Source organism: Argopecten irradians, chromosome 10 (genome assembly GCF_041381155.1).
Source record: "Argopecten irradians isolate NY chromosome 10, Ai_NY, whole genome shotgun sequence".
NCBI classification, from domain to species: domain Eukaryota; kingdom Metazoa; phylum Mollusca; class Bivalvia; order Pectinida; family Pectinidae; genus Argopecten; species Argopecten irradians.
The window spans coordinates 39,238,828-39,244,827 of record NC_091143.1 but is presented as its reverse complement, the minus strand read 5'-3'; positions in this window follow the sequence as shown (position 1 = coordinate 39,244,827).

Here is a 6,000-nt window from a genome sequence, read left to right as displayed (position 1 = left end):
GTAACAGTTAGGCCTATATTCTATAAGTGTTTGGTCGCTTTTTGGAATTGGTACCATAGTAAAACAGAGATTAGAAATCAGGAAAAGTGTTGATAAATCGGGGAACATATAACAGATTTAATCTTGGATTACAACAGAAGCATTAATAGAGTCGTATTATACGCGTTTCCTTTAAAAGATTTTTGTAATTTATGTATATATAGTGATATATTCATCCCTAGGTTCTGTATACGATATGGAGCTACTGTATTATCCTATAGCTGAATTATTACTGAATTCAGCTAATCCAACGGCAAAATAAATTATTTTATATTTTTCTGACATTACATAAGTCATTACTTTTAGGATATATAATACTGGACATACACCAATTATTTACTTACATTGAAATATGAAATGCAATATCATTGCTCCGTAAAGACAAAGCAAGCGATATTGAAATACTAGGTTATTATTTACATCATACCGAAAAAAGAATTATTTTTTTAGACTGACATAAGTCACATTTGAATCACGTACATAACTATTTATCTAATAATTCAATTACATCAGTTAATTCACACTTTACATGACATTGTGGTCATGTAAGAATAAGGGTGACGGAGGTGTTGCTTTGTATTGTGGTGATAGGGGTTAATGCGATAGATTTAGACCCTCCGCCTCCATAGTCTAATATACGGTACCCCCGGAGTACAGCTCCTATTCAGTTATGGCGTACCTTATAATTAGTATTACAGAGGTTTGACTGCCTTCCCCGGCGGCTATTAAAATGGACAAGCTATTTGTGTTTTGGATAAGAAGCAGGAACGTACAAAACGAAACCGGGAGATTAAAGGCGGCATTTACTCCATAAACTTTAAGCAAAGTGGGACCTTCAGAGGGACAGAAAAATGCTAGGTTTCGCCCAAAAATAGGAAACGCCAAGTACATTGACGATAAATGACATGCAGACAATGTGGCTGGAATGTAAGTACCCAAAACTCGATGTATTTGAATATTAAGATTAATACTGAATATAGAATAAAAAAAAACCTTAACCGGTATTGAAATTTATCGTTTAAACGTTATATGAACATGATAATATATGACTTAAAAGTACACTTTGCATGTCATTTGAGTCATTTTGAGCGTTTTTAGGACAGATATTTCAATATCACGAACGAAAAGAATTCGGCAATCTTCGAATATCATAAGGATATGATTGGTACAGTACAATTGTATTTCTTTGCTAGGAAGGCCCTACGTTATAACGGGCACTGAAGTATCGACTAGCATTAAGTTAAGCATTGGTTGTCATATTTTTGACATGTATTGGTATGTAACATACATTGGATGTTCTAGTTTATCGCGCTAACGTGCACCATTGACTATGCTATAACACCAAGGTATGTTACATTAAGATGTACCTATGCATGTCAAATATGACAACCAGTGCCTATTCTTAGGTGAATTCTCACACTGACGTAAAACCCAGTTTTTCTTAACCTCTTGAACTCTGATGAAGGTACATGTATTAGTACGCCAGAGCCTAAGTATCAATTAGCTAGGTGCATTATTACGATATACTGATAATCATAGCTAGCTAGGTCATTAGTCATTTATTACAATATACACATGACATTATTAGATAGGTAGCTATTATTACGATATACTGACATAGCTAGGTTATTATTACGAATAGCTACTGAGATAATCATAGTCATTATTACAATATACTGACATAGCTAGGTCATTATTACGATATACTGACATAGCTAGGTCATTATTTACGATATACTGACATTAGCTAGGTCATTATTACAATATACTGACATAGCAGGTCATTATTACGATATTCTGAGATAATCAAGTCATTATTTACGATATACTGACATAGGCTAGGTCATTATTACGATAAACTGACATAGCTAGGTCATTATTACGATATTACTGACATAAGCAAGTCATTTATTACGATATAATGACATAACTAGGTCATTATTACGATGTACTGACATAACTAGGTCATTATTACGATATACTGAGATAATTGCAAGTCATTATTACAATATACTGACATAGGCTAGGTCATTAATTACGATATAACTGACATAACTAGGTCATTATTACGATATACTGACATAGCAGGTCATTATTACAATATACTGATCATAGCTAGGTCATTATTACGATATACTGACATAGCTAAGGGAGTTATTATGATATACTGACATAGCTAGGTCATTATTACTATATACTGGACATAGCTAGGTCATTTCTACTATACTACTGACAATAGCTTAGGTCATTATTACGATAAACTGACACATAGAGCTTAGGTCATTATTACGATAACTGACATAGCTAGGTACATTATTACAAATACGAATAGCTATTCTGACAGCATAGCTAGGTCATTATTACGATATACTGACATAGCTAGGTCATTATTACGATATACTGACATAGCTAGGTCCTTATTACGATATACTGACATAGCTAGATCATTATTACGATATATTGACATAGCTAGAGTCATTATTACGATATACTGACATAGCTAGGTTATTATTACGATATACTGATCGGACATAGCTAGGTCATTATTACGATATACTGACATAACTAGGTCATTATTACGATATACTGACATAGCTTGGTCATTATTACGATATACTGACCATAGCTAAGGAGTTATTTTTACGATATACTGACATAGCTTGTTCATGTATTACAACATACTGACATAGCTAGGTCATTATTACTCATTTACTGACCATAAGCTAGGTCATTATTACGATATACTGACATAGCAAGGTCATTATTACGATATACTGACATAGCTAGGTCATTATTACGATATACTGACATAGCTAGGTCATTATTCACGATATACTGACATAGCTAGGTCATTATTACGATATACTGACTTAGCTAGGTCATTATTACGATATACTGACATAGCTAATGTCATACTTACAATGTACTATCATAGCTAGGTCATTATTACGATATACTGACTTAGCTAGGTCTACGGATATACTGACATCGCTAGAGTCATTATATACGATATACTGACATAGCTAGTCATTATTACGATTGTACTGACATAGCTAGGTCATTATTACGATATACTGACATACTAGGAGTCAATAGCTAGGTCATTATTACGATATACTGACATAGCTAGGGTCATTATTTTTACGATATACTGAACATAGCTAGGTCATTATTACGATATACTGACATAGCTAGGTCATTATTACGATATACTGACATAGCTAGGTCATTTATTACGATATACTGACATAGCTAGGTCATATTACTACTGAACTTAGCATATACTGACATAGCTAGGTCATTATTACGATATACTGACATACTATCATTACTACTATATACTTACATAGCTAAGTCATTATTACTAAATACAGATATACTGACATAGATAGGTCATTATTCACATTATACTGACATACGATAATACTGACATAGCTATGTCATTATTACGATATACTGACATAGCTAGGTCATTATTACAATATACTGACATAGCTAGGTCCATTCTTACGATATACTGACATAGCTAGGTCATTATTACGATACATAGTGACATAGCTAGGTCATTCTTACTATATACTGACATAGCTAGGTCATTATTACGATGTACTGACATAGCTAGGTCATTATTACTATATACTGACATAATAGCTAGGTCATTATTACGATATACTGACATAGCTAGGTCATTATTACGATATACTGACATAGCTAGGTCATTATTACTATATACTGACATAGCTAGGTCATTATTACGATATACTGACATAGCTAGGTCATTATTACGATATACTGACATAGCTAGGTCATTATTACGATATACTGACATAGCTAGGTCATTATTACGATAACTGACATAGCTACATAGGTCATTATTACGATATACTGACATAGCTAGTTCATTATATACGATATACTGACATTAGCTAGGTCATTATTTTATATGTACTGACATAGCTAGCATTATTACATATACTGACATAGCTAGGTCATTATTACGATATACTGACATAGCTAGGTCATTATTACGATATACTGACATAGCTAGGTCATTATTACGATCGATATACTGACATAGCTAGGTCATTATTACGATATACTGACATAGCTAGGTTCATTATTAACAGATATACTGGAGCTAGTCATTCTTACGATTATACAACATAGCTAGGTCATTATTACGATATACTGACATAGCTAGGTCATTATTACGATATACTGACATAAGCTAGGTCATTATTACGATATACTGACATAGCTAGGTCATTATTACGATATACTGACATAGCTTGGTCATTATTACGATATACTGACATAGCTAGGTCATTCTTTGACATATACTGACTAGCTAGTCATTCTTACGATATACTGACATAGCTAGGTCATTATTACGATATACTGTGACATAGCTAGGTCATTATTACTATATACTGACATAGCTAGGTCATTATTACGATATACTGACATAGCTAGGTCATTATTACGATATACTGACATAGCTAGGTCATTATTACGATATACTGACATAGCTAGGTCATTATTACGATATACTGACATAGCTAAGGTCATTATTACGATATACTGACATAGCTAGGTCATTATTACGATATACTGACATAGCTAGGTCATTATTACGATATACTGACATAGCTAGGTCATTATTACGATATACTGACATAGCTAGGTCATTATTACGATATACTGACATAGCTAGGTCATTATTACGATATACTGACATAGCTAGGTCATTATTACGATATACTGACATAGCTAGGTCATTATTACGATATACTGACATAGCTAGGTCATTATTACGATATACTGACATAGCTAGGTCATTATTACGATATACTGACATAGCTAGGTCATTATTACGATATACTGACATAGCTAGGTCATTATTACGATATACTGACATAGCTAGGTCATTATTACGATATACTGACATAGCTAGGTCATTATTACGATATACTGACATAGCTAGGTCATTATTACGATATACTGACATAACTAGGTCATTATTACGATATATACTGACATAGCTAGGTCATTATTACGATATACTGACATGAGCTAGGTCATTATTACGATATACTGACATAGCTAGTCATTATTACGATATACTGACATAGCTAGGTCATTATTACGATATACTGACATAGCTAGGTCATTATTACGATATACTGACATAGCTAGGTCATTATTACGATATACTGACATAGCTAGGTCATTATTACGATATATACTGACATAGCTAGGTCATTATTACTATATACTGACATAGCTAGGTCATTATTACGATATACTGACATAGCTAGGTCATTATTACGATATACTGACATAGCTAGGTCATTATTACGATATACTGACATAGCTAGGTTATTATTACGATATACTGACATAGCTAGGTCATTATTACGATATACTGACATAGCTAGGTCATTATTACGATATACTGACATAGCTAGGTCATTATTACGATATACTGACATAGCTAGGTCATTATTACACATATACTGACATAGCTAGGTCATTATTACGATATACTGACATAGCTAGGTCATTATTACGATATACTGACATAACTAGGTCATTATTACGATATACTGACATAACTAGGTCATTATTACGATATACTGACATAACTAGGTCATTATTACGATATACTGACATAGCTAGGTCATTATTACGATATACTGACATAGCTAGGTCATTATTACGATATACTGACATAGCTAGGTCATTATTACGATATACTGACATAACTAGGTCATTATTACGATATACTGACATAGCTAGGTCATTATTACGATATACTGACATAGCTAGGTCATTATTACGATATACTGACATAGCTAGGTCATTATTACGATATACTGACATAGCTAGGTCATTATTACGATATACTGACATAGCTAGGTCATTATTACGATATACTGACATAGCTAAGTCATTATTACG